Below are 13,954 nucleotides of genomic sequence, written 5' to 3' on the forward strand. Positions count from 1 at the left end.
TCTCGTTGTCAACCACAAACTTGACATCTTTGGAATCACCCTGAAGTAGCCTCCACAAAGTTATCTCTGCACAAAGAAGAAACACTAAAGATGACTGCACAATCTTTAAAACATAAAAAAGGGGCAACTACAAGTAACAAATCAAGAGTAAAGAAATACCCTTTTTGCCAAAAAAGGCTCTAGGGCGAACCAGATAGGAGGGGCTCAATCCTCCCATGGCAAGCATCCCTTCGGAAAAAGTGAACGCCCTCGTCGGATTCTCGCACATCCGCTTCCACTGAACGGTTTCGGTAGCAGACAGGGTAGGAACAACATCTTCAATCGCAGCATCAAGATCCTTTGGCAATGAGGACTCCGGCAGCATAGCAGCAGAGACAAAGATGAATCTGCTTTTCCAATCCTTCGGATAAGTAGAGGTAGGCATGAAACTGTAGCAAGGTTTCGAAACATTGTTCTGCCGTTTTGCAAAGGTAAACAAATCTCCATCAGAGACTAGCTTATAAAACATGCAGAACAATGGAATAGAAGGCTCCCCTGAAATGGCTGCACAAGATAACTCAAAGTGGACCACCCTCATAAATCCTAAAGGGTGAATCTGAGAAAAGTGAACACCAAAATGACGAAGTAAAGCAACTTTGAAAGGGGAAAGAGGGTACCGAACCCCACAGGAGGAAAAAGCTAATGTGTAAATGGGGATCCTGTCGGGTGTGCACTCCGCCGGTTCATTAGGACCCGGTAAGGAAGGAGAAAACTGTTCAGGAATCTTATACGTTTCAACAAAGGACTCCAAGTCCTTTGCCGTCAGAATTGATCTTATCGATAAACGGCCGGAACGGCTCATGGCAGACGCAAGAGGGGCAATCGGAGAAATAGTAAGGAAAATAAGAAAGGGAAGATGATGAGAAAAACAGAGTAAGAAATTAAAGAGGCAAAGGAGTGTATTTAAAGAGGTGACTGGAGGTGATAACCGTCACATCGGGGTCTTTTCGAAATTCAAATAAGGGAACACGTGTGTCAAGGGGATTACACCCCGCCATTAATACTCGACAGGTTAGTAGGGGACTAATGATAACTACGTGGGGCCCGTATCCACATTTTCTAGGAAGAAAAACTACCCTTTAAGTATACGGATATGGCTCAGCCCCGGATCATGAGCCTTGGGGACTCAGAACCAGGGACTAAAGATGACTTGACGACGGGCCAATGGGAAAGCCCATTTTACCGGTTTTGGATTATCCTTATACAGGCCCAATTACGAGTAAGCCCAAATGGTAAGGTTATCTTGCCCATTAAGGTTTCTGCCCTTTGGGAAAAAGCAGGAAAACTACTAGCAGGGAAGACAGATCTCATTTAATGTTTGACAAGAATAGGATCTCGGCTGAAAGAGTGTACTTCTCCGGCTGGAGCATTAAATAAGATGGTCATCTTGCCGTTGGGGGTCAGACACGTGTCTGCACCCCCGAGAACCCACAGAATCCGTTAGATCACATGTGTAAAATATCTAGTGCATAAGATAAGGACCGACTGCTATATATAAGGGGAATGGGGATAAGGCAGGGAGGTATGTTCTCTAAAGCAACCATCTCATTTACTTCATCCTCATTTACTACTCCTACATTTATTTCTGACCAACATTCTTATTTATTACACACATGCATGCCATCTGTTTGACTCACACCCATGAGGAAATATTCCGGTGACACACTCATCGGAATAAGCTCCTCTATTTTTCCGGCAAGTTTACTTACTCTCACGCCGGAGCTTGGTCACGGATCCCCCCCTCTGGGGTCCTCCGTGGCGAGGCTAACGGTTTATTCTTTTGTAGTAGTGGAGACAACAGCCTCTTGACGTCAGCGAAGATCCATCTAACCTCATCCGTGATTTGGGTATTCGACAGTAACATATGTTGTAATTCTATCCTAGTAATTATATACTAAGAATCCTTTCATGTGTCTAACTTTTTTATTTATTATCGATCATTTCAAACAAGTGAAGTGGGGCTATTGTACTTTAAGATCATGAAATACACAATGTCATAGTCCAAACTATACTAAAAGTTTAAAACAATGTCAGTCTAGAGGTGCACAAATCGGTTTATTTCAAAAACCGGTTTTGGTTATTAACTGAACCGGTTTTTTCACCCAAAATGAAAACCGGTTTTTTCATAATCGGTTTCGGTTTCTAATCAGTTTTTCAAGTCCAAAACAATAACCGGTGTAAATGGTTAAGACCGGTTTTTAACCGGTTTTCCCAAAAAAAAAAAGATTTTTTTCCGGTTTTAACCGGTTTTTAAAAAACCGATCTCGGTTGTTAACCGGTTTTTCAGATCAAGATTAGTAACCGGTCCGGTTATTAAAAAAACCGGTTTCGGTTTTTTTCCTGGTTTCGGTTCTAAAACCGGTTTTTTTGTACACGTCTATGCCAGTCTCTCATTTTCACCCTTTTAGCTTATATTATCATCGTGATTCAAATATATAGTGTAAGGTTCATTAGGAAACACTAAAAAAGTGGGGAACCGACTCAAACGAATTCTGATTAGACTCATTCCAGCGATGTTGGAACCGGCTTATCAAACCCTAACTAGGATCTCTTAAACCTAAACACTAAATTCTAACCCCTAAACCCTAAATATATCGGGCTTTTAGGGTCTTATATTAAGGTTTTGCATTAGGGTTTAGATTTAGGCTTAGTTTTAGGGTTAAGAATTAGTATTTAGGGTTTAGGTTTTAGTTTTAGGGTTTAGCTTTTAGGGTTTATAGTTTAGATTTTACGGTTTAGCTTTGGTTTAGCTCTAGGGTTTAGCTTTAGGGTTTAAGGTTTAGCGTTTAGGGTTAAGAGATCCTAGTTAGGGTTCGACAGGTGGGTTCTAATGCCACAAGATTGAGTCCAATCGGAGTTCGTTTGAGGCGGTTCCCCGTGACATTACAAGTATGTGTGCGTGTGTCTATATATATATATATATATATATATATATAATTGCGCTAAAATAAGAACCACCTCCAGTTGTAAGAACTGTGAGAACTACTTAATCCGGGGCGAATTGGACCAAATTTTTTTTTCATAAGCGTAGATGCGTGTATTATAAACACATTTGTAAAAAAATTCAAAAAAAATGTCGTGTGTGTAGTTTTGAGCACCACAAGTTTGTGTTTACGGGTACCGTAAATTTTCCGGTAAGATTTACGGTACCCGTAAACACAAACTTGTGGTGCTCAAAACTACACACACGACATTTTTTTTTTGAATTCTTTTTTTTACAAATGTGTTTATTATACACGCATCTACGTTTATGAAAAAAAATTAGGTCCACCTCGCCCCGTACGGTGTAGTTCTTACGGTTCTTACAACTCGATGTGGTTCTCATTTTAGCGGTCCCCTATACATATACATATATATATATATATACACACACACAGATTAGGATCAAATACAAAGGATCCTAATTGTAAGAAGGGTACAAAGACTCCTAAAAAAACCCACTACACAAAAAAAAAAACTTAAACATCCACCACCACCCAAAAACCTCACCCCCACCCACCCCCACCCACCCCCTCCCCCATCACCCACCCCCTCCCCCATCACCCACCCCCCAAAAAAAGAAAAAATTTTTTTGCCAAGGGGATGGGGGTAGGGGTTTAGGTTTTTGGGTGGTGGTGGGGTGGGGGTGGGTGTTTAGTTTTTTTTTAGATTTTTTTTTAGGTTTTGAGGGGGGGGTAGGTTTTTGAGGGGGTGGGGGTTAGGTTTTTGGGGTTTTTTTTGGTGAGGTATAGTTTTTTTTTTTTTTTTTTTTTTTTTTTTTTTTTTTGGCCCGGGGGGGGGGGGTGGGGGTGGGGTTAGGTTTTTGGGTGGTGGTGGGGTGGGGTGGGTGTTTAGGTTTTGGGTGGTGATGTAGTGGGTTTAATTTTAGGTTATTGGACACTTGTTACTCTATAAATCTTTCTTACACATCTTACAATTAGGAGCATTTGTAGAATAACTTGGACCCATATATATCTATAGGGTAAGGATCCTAAGAGAAGTCCACCCTATTTGAGAAACTTGAGAAGTAATCTGGACCACACATTTTCCCTAAGCAAAAAATGCATAAAAAAACGTTAAAAATGCAATTTTTTTGAGAAAAATCGGAGATTTTCCTTTAAGTTTTTTTTTAAATTTAGGTATTTATACACATGTGTATATTGTTAATCTTTTAACTATACGTATGTGTATATTGTCAATTATACATATATGTATATACATGTTTAAAATTGAAAAATAAGTTTTATAAACCCTAAAGCTAAACCTTAATGATAAACCCTAAAGCTAAACCCTAAAGCTAAAGCTAAACCATAATGCTAAACCCTAAAGCTAAAGCCTAATGCAAACCCTAAAGCTAAAGCTAAACCCAAAAGCTAAAGATAAGCCCTAAAGCTAAACCCTAATGTTAAATCCAAAAGCTAAACCATAATGCTAAACCCTAAATACTAATGTTAAACCCTAATGCTAAACCCTAAATACTAATGCTAAACCCTAAATACTATTGCTAAACCTAAATAACACTTATTTTTCAATATTAAACATGTGTATATATATATATATATAATTGACAATATACACACATGTATAGTTAAAAGATTAACAATATACACATGTGTATAAATCCCTAAAAAAATTAAAAAAAAAAAACCTAAAAGAAAAAGCTCTGATTTTTCCAAAAAAGAAAAGTTTGCATTTTTTTTTTACATTTTTTTGCTTAGGGAAAATGTGTGGTCTAGAATGCTTCTCAAGTTTCTCAATTAGCCTACTACTTCTCACATGATCCTTATCCTCTCTCTCTCTCTCTCTATATATATATATAAAGGGGGTATGATCCCAAATCCTACAAGAGACATTACAAGATATACGCCCAGAGGGCCATACCCAGACTTAGCAAAACAATACTTAGCTACCGCCAAAGCATGCGCGCAAGCTCATATCGGTGCATGCATCGCAGTGACAACTAAGACAAGCACAAATAGTACAGATGGCAGGGGCTGCAGCCAATTAGCGTGCGCAAGGCTCTACCCAAACAACTCCCACGATGAACAATCATGTAGGAGACAAGAAGTACAAAGCGACGGTGACGTGTCACCAATCAGGTTGCACCGTTCACTGCTCCATGATCTCTACTCACAGCTGGTGACATACTCAACAACAAGGACAACCGGCAAGCCACGTGGCTGCAATCACCATGCGCCAACATCTCGATCATCGGCAAGCACTAACAGTCGTATCGGAGGAGACAAATAAGATATTCCTTGATGACAACATCCCTCCCAAGGCCCATCACCCATCTCCTTCTCCACGCTCTTCGGCTATAAATACCAGCCTTCAACCACAAGTTTAAGGATTGGCTCTCTCACTCTCTCACTTTTAACACATACTCGTCTATTGTTCTTAAAAGATACTTATTCTCATGTCGGAGGGTGGCTACAAGGAGAACCTCCCACCTATCCTCATTGTAACGAGTCTCAAGATGTTTTATTTTGCTGATCATACCCCAATCATCACCAAGGAAAAACTAAGGATTAACCCATCTTGACTAGGCCATTCCCACAAGGATTAACCCTTCGGTTTAGACTTGGTGTTTCTTCATTGGCGCCCACCGAGTTTTTCTACTACTTATCATCCTTTTCTTTCCTTTAGGTTTTGATCACATGGCTGATCAGGGTATTCTGTTTCCAAATTTTGGTTCAAGCTCTCAACACACGTCGGAGGTGAACAACGTGCATGTCCAAACCCCCCATGTTGATGGGTATACCGATGGAAACTTCACATAGGGTAAGGTCACACATGCCCACGGTAGTTCTGCGTGACCCATCCAGGACACAATCCTGGGGGCATTGAATGTGCGTCCCTTCGCTCAACTAGCGTCGTTACTTCCAGAGAAGTAAACTCCCGCCTCCTGGTACATGAAGTCCCAGGCGGCATTAAATGTTGTGTACACACGACTGTACATGCGAGCGCAGACTACCACGCAACAAACCCCGGTTTCACATCTAACCCCAAGAAGAATTCTGGACTACACCTCTCCGCCACAGACCACGCATGGATAGGGGAAACCAGCATCATCACAATGGGTCTTACTGCAATTTTGGCACCACGCGTGACACACAAACCGATAAAGAAAGGCATGATGACGCACAGTACAAGCACTTACGCAAGAGAACTTCCGTCCAAGACTGCCTAAGTCCCCGCCGTACTATCCATAACGACCGGGTTACGTACACAGGGGAGCTGACCCGACATATCGGGAGGGAGACAGTTTAACCGTATTCAACCGAATCCAAGACAATCATCGACCGTACAAGGCGCACCCCAGCGCAATGTCCAATTACAAAACACGATTACAATCTAGTCTACAGGCCATTAGCAGCCATAGAGGAACCCAAATTCATTAATGATATCGCCTTAGCCCCACTTGAGTAGGCGAAACTCCCACCAAACGTTGGAAAGTTTAACGGATTATCAGACCAAGACGACCACATCTGCTTGTTCACCAGTGCAGGTGTGGTCAGTTGTTGGACACATCCTATATGGTACCATATTTTTGTCCAAACCCTCACTTGTGCAGCGCGCACATGGTTTGATAGTTTACCTGTTGGTAGAATAAAGTCTTTTACCGACTTGTAGGCAAAGTTTCTACAACATTTCAGCCAACATCGACACCATGTCAGAGACACCACAGACGTCATGAACATATGACATAGAGTTAATGAAGATATTGAAGACTTCATCACAGGGTTTAACAAAGAATTCCTATAAATAGGTGAGGTAAGGGAAGACTTAATGCACGCTCACTTCACCAAGGCGGTGCGCTATGACGACCTCATTCTAACAATCTCCGGCTGAGAGGGGATGCTTAAAGATTGGGACAAGATAATGCCAGCAAGAAAGGTGTTTGCTCAAACTTATAGAAACCTTACTAGCGGAAGAAGTCACCGATAGGGCAATAACCCCCAAGAGTAGGGGCGACGTAGTAAGAAAGGTAGAAACTCGACCTAGAGACACTCTCAACCTGGCGGTGATGAAGGAGAGAAGTACAACTCGAATGATGATGCGCACGCATCAATCAATAAAATCAACTACAGAAAGAACGTCGAGCAAGAACACAGGGAAAAACTATGGACTCTTCTTATGAAAACTCCAATGGAGATTCTGAGCACGGAGAACCATCAGTTCAAACCCGTGCAGTAGATGCGTAACAAGAAAGGTCAGGACCCCAACCTATTCTATGAATACCACAAAGACACGGGTCATTTGATAGACAACTGCATAAGTTTACATAATGAAATCGAAAAAGCCTTGAAAAGCGAAAAGCTCACTCACTAGATAGAGAATTGGTGCAAAGAGAGGAGCCAGATATAGCACAAAGACGAAGGTCCAAGCAACAAGAAAATCAGACACCTTGACACGCACATGGTCCAAGGCTGGCCCAGGAATAACAAGCAAAAAATACACAAGCGACAACATCAACAGGGTGAAAGCTGGTGTGAGCAACAAGTGTCTTTCCCGGTCGTGCGCGGTGGACCACGTGACAGGCGTCCCATTGTCATTACTGGCATAATAGGTCATACCGATCTGATTATGTCTCCATCGATCCGGGGAGCACTATAGACATCATTTATGAGCAATGTTTCAATCAGTTTGACCCAGAAGTAAGGCACGCCTTGAGCCAGTAGACTACCCACTCACAGGTTTCTGTAACGAAGCTGACATCCCCTTTGGGTAGATTTCTTTCTCGGTCACCCTTAAAGACTGAAAACATTCAAGAACAGAAGATGTAAATTTCATGGTTTTACCAGCATACTCTCAACATGACATCCTATTAGGGAGAGAATCGCAAGGAGACTTCAGCATGATCACATCCACACCTGATTCCGCAATCGGGTTCCCAACGGAGACAGGTGTGGCGATAGTCCATGAGAAAAAAGAAGTCATGGTGGCGAAAGAACCACGTCTAGAAAAAGCAACGAAGTCCACGCCACGGACATAGCCGGAAGAATGGGTGCTCAACTGAAAATAACCCGAGCAAGCAATCACTCTAGGTCCTACAATATCTGAAAACATTCATGCACACCTCAAGTAGCTCCTCTTCAAAAGCATGGATATTTTATCATGGACTCCTGCTAACATGACAGGGGTCCCATATGTCATTGTTGAGCATCATTTGAAAACCTTTCATTCCATAGAACTGGTTGTTCAAAAAAAAAAACAGAAGCCTAGGACCTGAGAAAACACGGGCAATGAACGGGAAGTTCAACGATCTCCTTCAACTAGGAATCCTTCAAGAACTCAGATACCAGACCTGGGTGGCAAACCTAGTGATGGTACAAAAGACAAATGGTGGCTGGCGCGTGTGCGTCGATTACAAGGATCTCAACAAAGCATGCCAGAAAGATTGATACTCGACACCAGAGATCGACAAAAAAGTAGATTCCCTTGAGCCTTTGAGGTGGAAATGCTTTCTAGATTGCTACAAGGGCTACCACCAAGTTCAGATGGCTCGCGAAGACGAAGACAAAACAGACTTTCGAACAGAGATGGGACATTTTGTTACACAAAGACGCCTTTTGGTTTGCGTAACGCGGGGGCCACATACCAAAGACTTATGGAAAAAAACTTTTGGCGACGACATTGACAAGCATGTCGAGATTTACATAGATGACCTCATCAATATTAGCATGGAAGAAGACATTATGCTGAAGGATATCGAGAAGACTTTCAAATCCCTATACAAAATCAATATGAAGCTCAATTCGAGTAAGTGCTCTCTTTATCATTACTAAAGATGATTTCCGAGTTAACCGGGAAAAGTACAAGCTATCGAGCGCATGCCCTCCCCCTCAACGATCAAAGAGATGCAAAATTTGGCTAGTCGTTTTGTTGTGCTTAACAGGTTTTTTGCCAACCATGTTGCAAAGTCTTTTCCATTTATCGGAATGTTAAGAAATTGTGTCAAGAAAAACCAGTTTTAATGGACGTCGGAGACCAAAGGCACGTTTAAGGAAATGAAAGAGTTTCTGATCCAACTTCCCACCCTCACTAATCCGTTCGAGAAGGAACCACTCGTCCTATACCTGTCTGCTTCGGACAGGGCAGTCGGTGCAGTGCTTCTCGTCGAGTAGGATAGGGTCCTTACACCAATCTATTACGTCAGTAGGACACTTACTGATCCAGAAACAAGATAGTCAATGATGGAACAGCTAGTCCTCGTGTTGGTGCACGCCTCGATACGCCTTCACCGTTATTCCACGGGTCATGTCCTTGACATCCTCACCAATTATAAGATTGGCCACATATTGAGTAAACCAGAGATTTCGAGCCGTATTGCAAAACAGGCTATAGAATCAGGTGGACATAACCTAGTCTATAAGCCATGACCTGCAAACACGGGACAAGTACTGGCTGACTTCATCTCATAAGTGCCAATAGACAAGATAAAAGAATACAAGGCTGAAAAAGAACCAATGTCTGTTGCGCCTTCTACTGACATTTGGGCCTTATACACGGATAGGGCCTCAAATGAAGATGGTGCAGGTGTAGGCCTCCGACTGGTCAACCCTGAGAAGCAAGAAATTACATATGCAATGCGCCTCGACTTCAAAAACACGAACAACGAGGCAGAATATGAAGCTTTTTAGCAGGATTGCGCTTCGCAATCAAAATGGGAGTTCAAAACCTGGAAGGGCACGTCAATTCACTATTTCTAGCTGGTCAGATCAACGGCCTGTATGATGCAAAGGGAGAAACAATGGCTTTATACCTTGAAAAAGCTAAAATGTGAGTTCAGGATCTAGTGGGTTTAGAAGAAAGTTTGGATAGAATAAAAGTAATTCGGTAAAGAGCATCAGCAATCTCTCCATCCAAACTCCCAAAACATAACAACCAACGGACACATGACACTATATATATACATGAAGTTGGGATGGACGAGCACTTCTATGCGGATGAGCTTCTTCGTGCGGATGTTGTCACATCCGCACGAATGAGTTACATATGTACGGAAGTGTTACATCCTTACGATATTACATCCGTACGAATGTGTTCCATCCGTACGAACTTCTCTCTTCCTCTCCAAAGTCATGTGTTCGTATCTCAACTATACAATATTCAACTCACGCTATATCTAGTCTATTCGCACAGTGGCAGTCATACATAATATGCACCAACAAATTCCCCCTTGGTCATCACTGTCGAATCTTGATCTTTGAATATGAGAGCCGTGTTTGAATATTTGCAATTCAATCAAGCATTTGAGATCTTCAGATAATTCCCCATTGATTAATGATTCGGGCTTGCACTATCTTCAATACGTTCCCCCTGAAATGAATCTTCAGGATTTGGTTTGCACGGTTCCCGACCTCCTCTGATTTCTTAACTGTAATCTTCACCAATAATCATCAACTTCAAACTAATTGATGCAACATCTCTGTTTCAACGTTAATCACATCCATGTTCGGTTTTTGATTTACCACTTTAGCTCAATCTCTTAATCTTCAAAAACCCAATTGGCAATTGATAGAAACTACGAATCACCACACCGGTAAACTTCAAGCCTATGAATACCCACGAAAATCTAAAATCCTGTTTTCCATAATCATCTTTAAGCACACTCTAGAATGATTGATCAGTGTAAACGGTAATCTCCACAATTAGCAAATCTTCATCAGACCAAAGCACCTGGTAACACATTCAGATCTTAGAAACATTCTTCCATGATCAGATTCACATTCTTCCTCTTCATTCACGATAACAGATGTCTAGTCTTCTCCATTAGTCCCGACAGCAACTTAATCAACAAACATCATCACTTCCCGGCAGTTAGTCAAGAAAATAACTCATTTGCTCGAAGATTAACCATTCTGACACTTTAGACTATCACAGAATTATCAGTTCCGGGATATCTTTTAAGTATCGACAATACTAATGCATCCTTTGACCCTAATCCTACTGACCGGGTTGACGAAGACCCGGGACTCAAACCCTAAGACATCAATCTGATCAAGATCTGAAGAATTTGAATTTCTTCACTAACTAACGAATCCAGATTTTATGCATCCCTAGACAATCTGAAGTCGGAACCACCCGAATGTTGTTGCACGTCTGAATTTCAAAAATGCCAGAATTTCAATATATTCTAATGAAATTTTTATCCCCCCCTATTTTTGTAAATTCCGACCTCTCTAAAACTTATCACTGAATTTCCCCCTCAAACTTAGCAAATCCGGTCCTCTCTGTTCACAGAAAAACTCAACTATGCGGAAAATGTGACATTTTATTCCACAAAAGTTCGTTTTTCATCAACTATAGATTTTTCAATTTGGCCATTACTAGTCACTATACCAAAAGATAATATTTTGCATACGTATCAATGACTACCCCACTATCTTCAACACTCTGTTATCTCATCATCATATCTATTCTCTGAAGCTCCCAACGGTGTCCCCGAACAGCCCGTATTTGTCGTTAAAATCTCGAAAAAGTTTTCAATCACCAAATTTTTTCTAGACACACGTCTCATCCAACGATCAAAAATGCCTTTTCTAGGCATTTTAAGTAAATTCGCGCGGTTGAAATTACATTCATGCGACTGTATCCTTTCGTGCGGATGAGTTGATTTTGGAACGAATAGGTACTTTCGCGCGGATGTACTACATTTGTGCGAATGAAGTACTTTCGTTCCAATGAATTTTTTCAAACGAATAAAGATTACCTTCGTGCAGACGTAGTATGTTCGTGCGGACATATTACGTTCCTGCGAACGTAATTCCTCCGTTCGAACACCACTGACTCAATTTTTCGATCCAAAATCTGTATTTCTGCAAATTTCATGATGATTCTTTCACATACATGGTCGCAATTCATTATTAATAAATTCCATGGTTTCAATTTTACTTTTTGTCCGTGAATTGACCATTTGTTTGAGGATCTACGTCTAAAATCCCTAAAAGTCCATAATTCATGAACGTAGGTGATTCAATCAACTGTTAGATCGATTGAATGGGTACCATGGCTCTGATACCAACTGTGAGTTCAGGATCCGATGGGTTTAGACGGAAGTTTGGATAGAATAATGCTAATTCGGTAAAATTCTTGTAAGAATAGTCATAAGTAGAAAGCTTCCATTAATACCGAAAGAGCATACATTGTTGACCGGCTGGAGAGAGAGCATCAGCAATCTCTCCAGCCAAACTTCCAAAACTTAACAACTAACGAACCGTGACACTATATATATAGATGAGGTTGGGACGGACGAGCACTTTCGTGTGTATGAGCTTGTCCGTGCGGATGAATTTATATACGCACGAATGAGTTACATCCGTACGAAAGTGTTACATCCTTACGAAGTTACATCCATACTGATGTGTGCGGGTATGGGTATATTTTTTAGATATATTTTAAGCACTTTTTACTCGCAAATCAAGCTTTAAATTTATAAAACACGATATAATACTATCACTCTACACACGTTAGGGCAAGTGTACCCATCCCGGACGTAGTATAGTGATGGCAATATATCGAGATCGTCCAAGGACACAAGTGCTTTTAGTACCGGCTTATTGTTAACGTCTAATCTAACCAAATTTCAATAAAAAAGTTTTAAAAAGATAAACTAGAAAATGAAATTATAAAATATAAGGAAAACAACTAGACAAGAAGGAATCACTTGGTTCCAACTCTTCTTTTATGTATCCTTTGATGATTTCTGCAGTTTGGGCTTTTTAAGAAATTATCATTAAGTTATAGTAGTAGGCCCCCTTCCAGGCAGCGTTACCCTCAACCTATTGGTCTAAGTCAGCAGGGATTATTGAAAGTTATAGTAGTAGGCCCCCTTCCCGTAAGGTCGGATTATTGAAAGACAACTAAGTAAGTTATTAATGCGAAAATTGGTAGGCGCTCTTCCAAGTGACGTTACCCTCAACCTATTGGTCTGAGTCAGCAAGGATACAGTCCCGCAAGTTCGGTTTAATGTTCTAATAGTAGTTTATAGATAAGGGATTACAAGCGGTTCTAACTTCCCTTGATTTGATACTATCTGCCTCAAGGGAAGTCCTACTAAGCTTGAATCAGGTCATCGCAGGATCTATACACTGAACGAGGCAAGAATTTTACCCAAACACCCTTCTAACCCCCTTCCAGGCAGTTAACGCGCTTTATATAGACCGTAAAGACGCGAATGAGTGAATCAACAAAACATGAAGAAATGATTAAGTAAAATTCACCTTCAATATAGAAAACTAGTTATTAAAGTCATTAATACATACCCAAATAAAAAGTTTGCCTAAGGTTAGTAATCAAAAGTAATACAGAAAATATTTGTCTTCACCAAGTGATGTGACAGACCGTGTCATCCCGATTAGTCAAAAACCCAGTTAACCTAGGTAGCTAGGGTAAGTCTATCGTATCCACGAAGAGCATGTGGTCAGTATTACACGACATGTTTGATTTATTTAAACTATTTACAAAAATGTACAAAGTAATTATGAAGCTTGCTAATTTTCTTTGTTTGTTTGATTTAAAAAGAAATCGGAGTGAACCAACAAATTGCTATTATCTAAAACAATGGTTTATTAACTAAGATTGTAAAACATACTAAGTGGTTGAAAACAATAATTTAGAAACAAGTTCCTCCCCTGGTTCGATAATTGTAAGACCTAGGGTTCCTACACGTTTTAACTTGATTCAGTTGCATATAGTGTGATTAACGAATTTACTGTCACGTGGCTTAGGTGCCAAAAGCTATCAACGTCATAGACAACGGACCGCAATGCACATCTTTACCAAGAACATGTAAATCCTAACCTAAGATAAGGTATAATTGCACATAACCATTTCGTAAAGTTAAATTTTATCATCACTCGATAATTTACGAATTCGAAACAAATGCAAGACAATTATCAAAGGATTCAAATACTAAACAACTTGTCACAAA

The sequence above is a fragment of the Helianthus annuus genome, chromosome 9 (genome assembly GCF_002127325.2).
Source record: "Helianthus annuus cultivar XRQ/B chromosome 9, HanXRQr2.0-SUNRISE, whole genome shotgun sequence".
Classification (NCBI taxonomy): domain Eukaryota; kingdom Viridiplantae; phylum Streptophyta; class Magnoliopsida; order Asterales; family Asteraceae; genus Helianthus; species Helianthus annuus.